This window comes from Sus scrofa, chromosome 10, assembly GCF_054392235.1.
Source record: "Sus scrofa isolate SSC_HxYL_T2T_F1_AM1 chromosome 10, Sscrofa_HxYL_maternal_Yorkshire_Landrace_v2.0, whole genome shotgun sequence".
In the NCBI taxonomy this organism is placed as follows: domain Eukaryota; kingdom Metazoa; phylum Chordata; class Mammalia; order Artiodactyla; family Suidae; genus Sus; species Sus scrofa.
Window position 1 is genome coordinate 48,121,185 of NC_139392.1, and position 13,003 is coordinate 48,134,187.

The window sequence follows — 13,003 nt, forward strand, 5'->3', positions numbered from 1 at the left end:
CTTTACTTCTCCTCTCATAGGCATATTTGGAGCCCCCAAGTTCCCCATTCTGCCTGGCTTCCAGTTTACAGATATCATTTGAAAATATTTGAGCAGAGACATCCCTTGTCTGGGGGAATTTCCACAGAGACAAAGACACCAGCTAGGCTGTGAGGGCACCATTGGTCTGCATCCCTGAAGAATCATCCCTGAGATCTCCCCTGTAGTTACTGGGGAATCCTTGTGGTACTTGACCTGCATTGCCCTGGCAGGGATCACATTCCACAGTAGGCCACTATACAATTCTGCCATGTTGGAATGCATTTCTCAACAGAGAGGCATAACAGGGAGTACAATATCTTGATATAGATTTAGGTTAATAACAAATTCAGATTTTGTGTGTGAATAGAGCCAAGTTTTAGACCACTTGGTTTAGCTCTCTCTCTTCTTTCATATTTTCTTTCGTCCATGTCCTGAGCTTCTATCTTTACCTATGCATTTCTCTCAAGAATTATATTCCCTTCAATGCAATTTTTGGTGCTAACATCATGTATATTATATACATTCATTAATTTTTCTATTTATGTATCACTTACCATTCATTTTTCTATTTATCACTCTCTAATTCTCTCCCAGGGTTTTATTTTTTGGAGGATTGGGAAGGAATCTAAAATCATTTTATCTTTCTGGAGACTCAGAAGAATCACTGGACAATGCTTTTATCTGTAGTTGAAGATGTGATATAGTATAATATCTTAGGAAAATTGCAGAATTATTTTATACCAGGTGTAATAATAGATCAGTAGTCCTAATCTTATCTGAAATATTAGCAATTTTATTTACAACGAGGAAAAATAATTAGGCATCCATTGCCCACTTGAGAATGAGAGCCTGAGGAATGGTCAACCCCAAATTATGAAGTTGTCTTTGATGATTTGAGGAAACAAACGGGTTAAACGAACTTGCAAAACCCCCATTCCTGAAAGAAAATTAAAGTAGAGCGTATGATTGTCTGGAATGCAGAATCGTGTGAAACATTCTGTGCCCAATATGGAAAACTGTGAAAAAAGAAGTTTGGAGTGTGGAAATGTGTGACTCCTACAGAGCAGAGCACAGTAGGTCTGGAATGTGGCAAGGTCTGGACTAGATAGTCAGTCTACTTGGCTTGTGAAGACCATAGTGGCTGCATTCAAATAGCCTGGATAAATTTGAGCTTGCCTGTAATTTCACAGTGGCTTAGGTTCCTCTACATCCTTCCAGGTCCTCAAAATTGAAGGGGATTTTAAATGTCTCTTGAAATCTCTGAAGGGTATTGAGGTTTTGTCTGTGGTATCCTTGGCCTAGAGAAGAACTTGGTTTCAAGTGACTGCACTGCAGTCCAGCTGTTTGACAATCGTGTGTGCAGGTTTCTTGATGAGAGCCCTGTGTTTTGGGGAATTGTGAAATTTCAGCAGCCCCACAGATTATTGTAAATGGGATGGGGCTTCCTCAGCCCTTAAAGAGCCCTGTCTTAAGGGAGAGCACATGGGGCCAGGCTTCTCCCTACAACTCCACTGGTTCTCAAACCATGGATTACTCCACTGAGTCCTTCACGTGCAGTGGTATGTTGACATCTGCATCTGGGCGTGGGGTTGCATCACCCAATGGCTTTGATGCCTTCATGCTTCTGCAGCCTGGATAGATATAGAAATGCAGTTGATGATGGCATATTAAGATATTGGCTTGGCTTTTGACAGCAATCATTTTGCCTAAAGGAAACAGACTCACCTCAGAATAACAGTTTTCCCATAAACATGGTGTATTATCTCTAGGTTGGAAGTTAATGTTATATCATCCACCAGAGTTGTCCGTGCAGATATCACTCCTCCTGACCAAGAGTCCTGACGGTATTTCTCATAGAGCACAGTAACATTTTTTCCTGGCCAACATTTCTGGCCAACTGAATTTATTTTCACAAAATCAATTGACACATTGTAGGACTTAGAATAGGAGTATTCATTGAATAGGATACATTGTAGGATTTAGAATAGGCGCATCCACTCGAATTGTGGTCTCTTCCACTGGATGAAACAACAAATATGAATATACACCTGTGGGTATATACACTTGTTTATTTCTGTATTGTTTGTGGTGATTGCTTCCTTTTTATCCTTGGTAATTTCTGAAGCACTTTGAATAGAATTCATCATGAGTATACAACACATTCTTGTGTACTCACTTCCAAAGTTGAGGCATTTTTGTATGACAGAACGCAATCCTGGGGAGTCGAGGAATCTTGATCCAGGTACTAAGAAAAATTATGGATCTTATTTCCATCCTTAAAGGTTTTCAGTCTCCCTTGGTTGTTCTCAATGAAAATTCCTGCTGCATTTTAATCGCTCAATTTCTCTCTCTCTCACTTCCACTGTGTCCATGTTTTACTCACTTTTTACTTATTTTTTCTTCCTTGCAAACCATCTTACATCACCAAATAATTTCCCTATTTTGCAAGTCATGTCTACATGAATGGCACCGTTGACTTTATACACTATGGCCTCGACAGTGTAATATGCAGACTTGGTCTTGGTGTTGAAATTGTCATCACTGAATGTGCTGAGGTGCGTCCTGATGGACACTTGCCCAGTTGAGTTGGATTTTCTAGTCGATCTGCTGGATGTCTCTTTGTCCTGATGTATCATAAATATCCGGGACCTTGGAAGCTCACCTGAAGAGTAGTTAGCTTTGCGTGTATGCGGAAGCAAATGCCTGGGAGACACAGCATCCAGGAACACTAGCAATGGTCTTCGACAGCCTTTGCTTTGGGAGCTGTGGGGTAAGAGCTTCGCAAGAGGACCCGCCATGGGGCAGTCAGTTGCATGCGAATCACCAAGGACGTATTCCTGGGTGCCGGCTGGACGGAAGGGAGACCAATCCAGGAGGGATTCCTCTGCTTCTGTGTGCTTTGACAGGTCTTGACTAGGAGACCCCACACTGAGGCCATGTGGCTGAGAACAGGCAACGTGTTGCTAGTGGGCATTTCGGGAGGAGAGGCTCCTGGTGGCATAGAGCGTGGCATAACTCAGGAAGCTATGGATTTCGGGGTTGCAAGGATATGCAGGGAACCACAAGTCCACTGGCCCTCACAGACTTTTCCCTTGGGGTGGTGTGAACCCGCGGCCCTTTCTTCCATTCTTGTCCACCAACACTAGGGCCTGAACACAGATAGGACCGGGGTCCTTTTTATTCAGGGCCCTTAGACTAATTGTGACACATTCATATTATGAGGCATCATAATCAGAATGTCTCGAGCTGGTGAGCCATTTTGCAAGCAATACCGGCAGGCGTTACATCAGAAATGGTATTGTTGCATCAGAACCTCCTAGAAGTTTTCTTTTTCTACCCTCCAGAAATGCATTCAGTGTCTGATCGTGGTTTTTTTGCATTGTTCTATTTGTGTTTGTTTCCCTACCATTTATTTTCTGATGGTTTGTGCTGAAGTGCCCTGGACGTAGGAGAGGCTACTGTATTTTGCAAAAAGTACCCCCTTTTATAGCCATTGTGCTTACTCCCATCAATAATTTAGAACTCACCAGTAGGCTGAAGGCTGGTTTCTTCCAAAAATTTGATATCCGTATACACTAGGGTCTTCTTTCCATTTCCTTTGCCAGGGTGTCTTGGGAATTTCGCTGAATTGGGCCCAGAGAATGGACTTTACTCCTCCTCTCGTAGGCATCGTTGGTGCCCCCAAGTCCCCCATTCCACTTGGCTTCCAGTGTACACATATCTTTTTCAAAACATGTGAGCAAAGACAGCCCTTGACATTGGGAATCTCTACAGGTTAAAATGACACGCGAAAGGCCCAAAGGACACCAGTGATCTGCAACCTGCTGAAACATTCCTGAGATCTCTGTCATAGGTCCTTGGGAATCCTGGTTGTAATTGACCTGGGTTGACCTGGCAAAGTCCACAATTCACTGCAGGCCACTAAACACCTCTGCCACGTTGCAATGCTTTTCTCAAAATCGATACATTACTGGGTGTACAATATCTTGATATAGATATAAGTTCCTAAAAATTCAGACGTCGTGTGTGAATAGAGCCAAGTTTTATCCCAGTTCGTTTAGCTCCCTGTCATCTTTCCAATTTTCCGTCTTTCATTCTCCTTAACTTCTTTACCTATATATTTCTCTCAAGGTTTCTATCCTCTACAATGCAAGGCTTGGCTCTAGCCTCCTGCACCTTCTATATATTAATATACATTTTTACCTCTCTCTCTCATCATCAATTTCTCTCCTATTTACCAATTTTAATTCTCTATCTGGGTTTTATTTTTTGGATGATTGTTAACCAATCAAAAATTCTTTTCTACTTCTGGAGACTCAGAGGAAACACTGGACCCTGGTTTTTTCTATGGTTGAAGGTATACTTTAGCTTAATATATTAGGAAATCTGCAGAATTTATTTTTTCCAGGTGTAATCATAGATCAGTGATCATATTCCTATCTGAAAAATTAGCAATTTTATTAATATGAGGAAAAATATTTAAGTACACATTGCTCAGTGGAGCAGGAGAGCCTGAGGAATGTTTGTGTGCAAATAATGAAGCTGTCTTTTAAGGTTTCAGAAAAAAAAAAAAAAAAAAAACAGGTGTTAAAACTAGAGAATCCCACGTTCCTGAAAGAAAAGTAAAGCAGAGCACAAGAATATGTGGAATTCAGAAAGCTGTGAAACAATTTGTGCCCAATATGGAAAACTGTGAAAAGAACAGTTTGGAATGTGAAAATGCATGAATCTGACGGAGCGGAGCACAATAGGTCTGCAATATGGCAAGGTCTGAACCAGAGTGTCAGTCTATGTGGCTTTCCCTGAAGAACATAGTGCCTGCATTCAAAAGGCCTGGGAAACTCTGAGCTGGGCTGCCATTTTAAAGGGACTTACTTTCTTTTACTTCCTCCCAGGTCTGCAAACTTGAGGGGAATTTTAAATGACTGATAGATCTCTGCATTTGCATAAAGTGTGGTCTGTGGAGTCCATGGTCTAGATAATCCCTTGGTTGCCAGGGCCCACAGAGTTGTCCAGCTGTTTGAGAACCATGTGTGCTGACTCTAAACTTTCTTGATGGGAGGCCTTATATTTTGGGGAAAGGGGATGTTCCAGCAACTCCTCTCATTTCCATAAATTGGGGCAGGGCCTCCTCAGCCTTTATAAGACCCATGTCTCCAGGGAGGGCAAAGCGGGCCAGCATTCTTCGTGTCATCCATTCGTTCTTGAGCGATGGATTCCTCCAGCACATGCTGCACATCCAGCAGTATGACAACATCTGCCTCTGGGCTGGGGGTTGAAATTCCCATGCATGTGCAGCTTACATAGATATATAAATGCCCTTTATGACACTGTGTTTTCCCCTCTGGTCTCTCTTACCCAAGGGCTGTGGGGCATGAGGCTGTGGGATCTTCTACCCTGTATGCCTCCCTGCAGTGGGTACCCAGTGGCTTAGCTGGAACAACCCCACCCTGTTGGATCCATACCACATGTCAGGCATCCTCCCTCCTGGGTTGTGAGCCACTCTTGCCTGAGAGAAGATGGCGCAGGTGGTGCTGTGCTGTTGAGCCTGAGGCAGGCTCTGCTGGCTCTCCCTCCCCACTACTCGTCTTTCCCTGGCTCTGCCAGGACTGATCAATGTGGTGATATGTCACTCTCCTTGGGCAGGCCTAAGCCACACCAGATGAGGCATGGCTGTTCATGGTGATCTGAGCCACTCTTCTATTTCTGTCTTTGGGCCCCTCACTGCTCCTCCCAACCTGCTGGTGGTGTGGGGGAAGGCAGGGGTGCAGCCTCCAGCCCGACCCTTGATCTCCCACCTTGTGCCTTATGGTGTCACTGGGGGGTCTTGGGTTCTTTGACACAGCAGACCCTCTTGCTTCTCCTCTTTGGCCTGTCCCTCTTGAGTGGTCCCTCCCCAAAGTAGGGGAAGCCTCCTTTGCTGCCATGCTGCTCATCCCCGGGGGTGCATGAGCATGCCTTGCCTGGCCCTCTGTGCTGCCCCTGGAATGCTCCAGATTGTCTGTCATGTGTCTAAAACTGGTGTTGTTTTTCTCTCCCAGCAGTGAGTCCCCTAGGGTCCCCACTGTGGTGGTGGGTCCCATGAGAAGCTTCCTCATGGAGGAGGTCAAGACAGTAAGGCAGATGAAGTCTTTGGTCCCTCTGGGGGGATGCAGGTGGGCGCATTGTCATAGGTCTCCTTCTCTATGTTCCAGTGGGGACAGACCTTGGCCCTTGAGCACACTCAGCATGCTTCTCCCTTGACCAGGAAGGCTGCATGCAGTCTTAAGAGTGACTGTGGAGGGCCAGGAGGGTCCTGTCTGGCTTTTCTGAAATGTGTCCCTCCAGCCACGTAAAAGTCTGAAAGGCAAGCCTGGTGGCAGCACAGGCTCTTGTCCTCATGGCTCTGACCATGGACACTCACATTGGCTGTGTACTTTACACATACTGCAGATCCCCCTGTGACTTCCACTCTTTGAGAGTGTGTTCCCAACCCCCCCCACCCCATGGGTCCCTAAGGGGAAAAGAGATGGTGTGTGGGACACGAGGCCCCCTCAGTGAAAAAGCCTTCTCTAGTGATGTGAGAGGGTACCTTGTGATACCAGATGGAGCCCCAGCCACTGCCCCTGTGAAGTTTTCAAGCAGTAGCTGCTGGGGCTACTTGCCACAGCTTGTGGGCAAAAGCTGCCCTCCCGTGAGGGGTGTGCTGGCCCCGCAGTGGGGTCCAGCATTGCTCTTTTGCCTAACATGGCCCGCACCTCCTCCCTCTGAGATGGGGGAGGGTCACACTGAGCCAGGCTGTGTTGGCATCCAACGTTGGGCTCTGCATAGAGCGTGAGCACGTGGTGGCCTCCCTCGGAGGGGAAGCAGAGGGGGGCGATGCATGCCTCACCCTAAGCGTACCCTCCATCCCCTCCACTGCCAGCCAATGTCTGTTCTGCCCACACTCACCTGCAGTTGAAGCTGGTGGGTGGTGGTGGTGAGCAAGCAGTGTTCCCACCACCTGCCTCGGAAGAATTTCCCTGACGGATCAGGCTCTGAGGGGGGCGACCAAGTAAAGGATGGATAGGAGGAGGACGGAAGGATAGGTGGATGGGTGATTAGGCAGATGAACCCCCCCCCACATGGCTGGGGGGGTTGCATGCGGGTCCCAGTGGCAGGGCTGGGTTGTGGGGTGCTCTGGGATGACTGAGGCTGCCTGGTATCCCAGGGGTCCTGGGACTGCCATCATGGTGTGGTGGTGTGATCCCATGCTCGTTTTCCTGGTGGCCTGGTGTGTCTGGGTCCTTTTTCTTTTCCCTGGGCAGGCACCTGTGTCCTTCCATCGCAGCTCTTGCCCCATGTGCATTGCTACCCTTCCCCAATGCTGCTGGCCTTTCCCCTGCCCCAAACAGGTGACCACCCTGCCTCCCCATGCCATGTGTCTCTCTCCCAGTCAACCTGGGACCTGAAATGGCTCCACCTCATGTGGGTGTCACCCTCTGGCCGCCACAGCCAGAAGGGTGTCCCTAGGTGATGTGGTTCTTGGGTTCCCCTTGTGTGTGGGAAGGGGGGAAAGAGAATTGGTCTCAGAGTGTGCATGTGGGGCACGGTGGACATCAGTAGGTGTCTCAGGAGACGGTTTCCATGGGGCAGGTTGTGGCTCTTCAGTGTCATAGGTTGCGGTCAAGGGTCACCAGGAGGGGGGGACCTGGGGGCCAAGGAAAGGTCAGTCGAAGTCCTGGGTGTTGCAGCAGGACTGCCCTTGTGCTGGATGTCTCTGGTGGTGAGACCCCATGTCCTTCCCTGACAGCCAACTCGCATCTGGTTTCTTTGGACACTCCCCATGCCCACCTCGTGGAGGCCTGTGGCCACCCCCCTCCACCACCATCTCTTTGTGGCATCTCTCTTAATGCTGGCTGCTCCCACATTCATCCTCCTCACTCCCACTCCTCTGTCCAACCACCCATCTGTTCCCATCTGCTGATCCCCAGTCTGCATCCTTGTGTGTCTTGCCTACTGCAGCCCCGCTCCATGCCTGCCACTGCTTGCTGTTGTATGTCCACTGGTGTCATTGCCTGCAGTGAAAGGGCAGCCTTTGACCCACCCTCCATGTGTCCCCTCTCCTCTGAGCTCACCTGAGCATCAGTCAGGATGTGGCTAGCCATGGTGGGCTGGACACCATAGCTGCACCATTCCCAGGTGGGGCGGTGTTGGAGGGGTACCTTGGGCCTTGGCCATTTTGCCACCCACCATGTCTGAGTGAGCATGTAGATCGGCCCCAAACCAAAGGCCCAGTGCCCTGGCCCTGCTCCCTAGGCTACCAGAGAGGGAGGTCCACATCAGGGGGGTGGTGTGGAGCTTAGTGCTTCCCCCACCCCTCCATGAGGCTGCTGTGCAGCCCTGTCCTGCTTGCACACTCAGTCGAGTAGTGGGTGGCCCGTCCTATGTCCTCGCCTGTGGAATAGCAGGCCTTCCCTCCACGGATGTGCACCTCTGCCCCCTGCCCCGCAGATGCTCCCCACCCCCGCACGTGCTGCCCCCACACACCTCACACTGTGGTCCACCTGGCCCACTGTCCCCTCATCTCCTACTTGGTTGATCCTGCCAGTAGCATATGTTTGTCTCAAAGATTAAGCCATGCATATCTAAGTATGCAGGGCAGGTACAGTGAAACTGCAAATGGCTCATTAAATCAGTTATGGTTCCTTTGATTGCTTGCTCCTCTTCTACTTGAATAACTGATAATCTTAGCGATAATCCATGCCTATGGGCACTGACTCTCTTTGCGTGATGTGTGGTGGGGGGAAATCCTTGAATTTATCAGGCCAAAACCAACCTGGTCAGCCTCCTCCCCTCACTCCCTGGCCCCAGCTGGCAGGGGGAGGGGGTTGGCTTTGGAGACCCTAGATAATCTCAGGCCAATAATATGGCCCTGTGGCAGCAACAACTCATTCGAATGCCTGCCCTATCAACTTTCAATGGTAGTCACTGTGCCTACCATGGTGACCATGAGTGATGGGGAGTCAGGGTTCAAATCTGGAGAGGGAGTCTGAGAAATGGCCTCCACAACCAAGGAAGGCAGCAGGCATGCAAATTACCCACTCCGTTCCCAGTGAGGTAGTGATGAAAAATAACACTACGGGACTCTTTCGAGGCCCTGTAGTTGGAATGAGTCCACTTTAAATCCTTCCACGAGGATCCATTGGTGGGCAAGTCTGATGCCAGCAGCCATTGTAATTCTACCTCCAATAGCATATATTAAAGTTGCTGCAGTTAAAAAGCTCATATTGGATCTTGGGAGTGGGCAGGCTGTCTGCAACAAGGCGAGCCACCACCGGTCTTACACCTTGCCTCTCAGCACCCTCTTGATGCTCTTAGCTTAGGTGCCCCATGGGGCCCTAAGCATTTACATTGAAGAAAATTAGAGTATTCGAAGCAGGCCCAAGCCTCCTGGATACCACAGCTAAGAATAATGGAATAGGACCATGGTTCTACTTTGTTGGTTTTCAGAACTGAGGCCATGATTAAGGACAGCCAGGGACATTCATATTGCACCACTAGAGGTGAAATTCTTGGACCAGTACAAGATGGACCAGAGCAAAAGCATTTGCCAAGAATGTTTTCATTAATCAAGAACAAAAATCAGAAGTTTGAAGACAATCAGTTGCTGTCATAGTTCCAACCATAAACGATACCAACTCGAGATGTGGTGACGTTATTCCCGTGACCCACCAGGCAGCTTCCGGGAAACCAAAGTCTTTGGATTCTGGGGGGAGTATGGTTGAAAAGGTGAAACTTAAAGGAATTGATGGAAGGGCACCACCAGGAGTGGAGCCTGCAGCTTATATTGACTCAACATGGGAAACCTCTCCCCACCTGGACATGGACAGGATTGACAGATTGATAGCTCTTTCTCAGTTCCATGGGTGCTGGTGCATGGCCATTCTTAGTTGGTGGAGCCATTTGTATGGTTAATTCTGACAACCAGTGAGACTCTGGCACTGGCATGCTAACTAGTTATGTGACCTCCAAGCGGTCAGCATCCCCCAACTTCTTAGAGAGACAAGTGGCATTCAGCCCCCTAAGATTGAGCAATAACAGGTCTGTGATGCCCTTAGATGTCTGGGGCTGCACGTGCACTACACTGACTGGCAGGCACTGGTAACCCGCTGAACCCTGCTCATGATGGGGATCAGGGATTGCAATTATTCCCCATGAACGAGGAATTCCCAGTAAGTGTGAATCATAAGCTTGTGTTGATTAAGTCCCTGCCATTTGTACACACCGCCCATCGCTACTACCAATTGGATGGTTTAGTGAGGTTCTCAGATACACCCCACCAGGGTTGGCACACAGCCCTGGCAGACTGCTGAGATGGTTGAACTTGACTACCTAGAGGAAGTAAAAGTCATAACAAGCTTTCTGTAGGTGAATGTGTGGAAGAATCATTAACCTTTGTGAGAACACGGACTGTGGTGGTGCCCTCTGTCTGCCCTCCAGCTTGCTGGCTCCCTCCACTAGTGTGTGCAGGATGCAAGAGCCGGAGGACGGTATCCAGAGGCATGTGTTGCACAGTGGGAGAAGAGGGGGGCATGACCCAGAAGCGGATGGTGCCCTTGTCATGTCACTCAAGGGGAAGGAAGGAAGGCAAGAGATGCTGGCGGGGGGGAGCGTGGATGGCATCCAATGGACCCGGGTCGGGAGGTTCTGCTGTTCCTTTCCTGCCCTGTTCCCCACCCTGTGCCTCCTCCTCCCCCACAAACCTGGCTGCTACACACTTTCTTCTCTGGTGAACCCCCCTCACTCACTGTGTAGTGCTTGCCTGCACTCTGGCATTTCCCTTCCACCTGACTTTCCTGCTGTGTCCCCGAAGGTTGATCCCGGGTTTTTTGGGGGGCCATGACCTGTCACCTGAGTGCCTCTGGCTCATGGGGCCCAACTGCCTGAGGCATATTCGGCCCACGGTGGGATGGGCTTCGCCTCTGGCTGCCAGCTCTGGACCAGGTTTTCTCCCAGTTGTTGGTCCTCTGTGCCTCCACTCCACTGCTCTGATCCTGCTGCCACTTTCCCCAGGGGGCTCCCTCCCTGTGCCCTCCAAGCCTCGGGTCTCTTCTCCGTTTGGCTTTCTCTCTCCCTATCTCCATCCCCATCACCCATGTATTGGTCCCTGGCCCTGCTTGTGCCCCATGGTTTCCCGTCATAGCCTCCCTTCCAGCATCTGGTTTTGTGGACTTGGTGAGATTGCCATCAGGCGACTATCACCCATGCTCCTTATGTTCTTTTATCTGCTTGAGGAAAGAAGGCATTTTCACACAAAATCAGACTTCTCCATATGTGAGAACACATTTTGAGTGTGTTTAAGCTCCTGAACCCTGCTGTAAACTAGCAGTGCACACAGGGCATATGGAACTGGTTGGGCTCACTTGCCCTTAGTATAACAGAGGCATAGGTGGGAAAAAGGCAAGGATTGGTTTCTGAGGCATACCACCATTTGGTTTGGTGTGTGTTCACTGAGTACAATAGACTTCACAACTAGGAAGCTTGCAGTGTCTTGTTTTGTGGAGTTGGTGATATTGCCATCAGGCCATTTATCTTCTATCTGGCTTCATGCTACTTTTCCCCTCTTGTTGAAAGGAAGACACCTCCTACCATATCAGACTTCTCCATAGAGGAGAACACTTTTTGAGTAGGTTTTAATCTACTGAAGCCCCCTGAAACAAGCAGTGCACAAAGGGCATTTGGCATTTTTGAGGCTCATTTTCCCTTGGCATAACACTGGCCTAGGCGGGAATAGGGGAAGGGTTCCTTTTGGAACAAAACCACCATTCAGGCGCATGTGTGTTCACAGAGGACAATGTACTTTGCAAGTAGGAAGCTTCAAGCATCCTGTTTTGTGGAGTTGGGGACATGGCCATCAGGAGAATATCTCCCTAACTCGCTGGGTGCTACTTTTCCATGCCTGTGAAGAAGTCACTTTCCTACCAAAACAGACTCCTCTGCAATTGAGAATGCATTTTGAGTGAGTTTTAAGCTACTGAAGCCCCCTGCATACAAGCAGTGCTCACAGTTCTCTTGGCAGTTGTTGGACTCATTTGTCCTTTTTATAGCATAGGTCTACGTGGGAAAAATGCAAGGCTTATTTTCCAAAGCAAACCACAATTGTCACAGATGTTCGTTCACTGAGCACAATATACTTTGCACATAGGAAGCTTCCAGTGTCTTGTTTTGTGGAGTTCATAATATTGCCATTAGACAATTATCACCCTAGCTCGCTAGGTGCTGCTTTTCCCAGCTTGTAGAAAAGAAGGCATCTTCATCCCATATCTGACCTCTCCACAATGGAGAATGCTTTCTCAGTGGGTTTGAAGCTACTGAGCCCCCTGTAAAGAAGCAGTGCCCACAGAGCTTTTTTAAGTGGTGGGGCTTATTCACCATTGGTATAACACAGGTCACAGGTCTTGTGGGAAAAAGTCAAGAGTTTGTTTCCAAAGCAAACCACCATTGGGGTTGCTGTTTGTTCACTGAGTATAATATACTTTGCAAGGAAGAAGCTTCTTGTTATATGTAGTTGGTGAGATTGCCATCAGGGGATTATCACCCTAGCTTGCTAGGTGCTGCTTTTCTCCACTTGTGAAAAGAAGGCCTTGTCATAACTAGTGAAACTTCTGCACACAATATAACATGATTTGAGTGTGTTTTAAGATAATGAATCCTCCTGCAAACAAGCAGTGCTCCTGGGGCATTTGACACTCTTGCTGTTCAGTTGCCCTTGGTATTACAAAGTTCTAAGGGGGGGAGAAGCAAGGGTTGCTTTCCAAAGCAAACCACCATTGGGGCTGATGTGTGTTTACTGAGGACAATGTACTTCATAAGTCAGAAGCTTCCAGCTTCTTGTTTTGCGGAGTTGTGAGATTGCTATCAGGCAATTATCACCCTGGCTCAGTAGGTTCTGCTTTTCTCTGCATGTGAAAGAAGGCATTTTTTGCACAAAACCTCCATATATGAGAAAGTGTTCTGTGTG

At 48.4% G+C, this 13,003-nt stretch overlaps 1 pseudogene; it reads left to right on the top strand.

The window, feature by feature from the left end:
- The first annotated feature begins 8,570 nt into the window (after window positions 1-8,570).
- Window positions 8,571-10,433, top strand: LOC146399363 (18S ribosomal RNA; annotated as a pseudogene).
- Window positions 10,434-13,003: the final 2,570 nt, after the last annotated feature.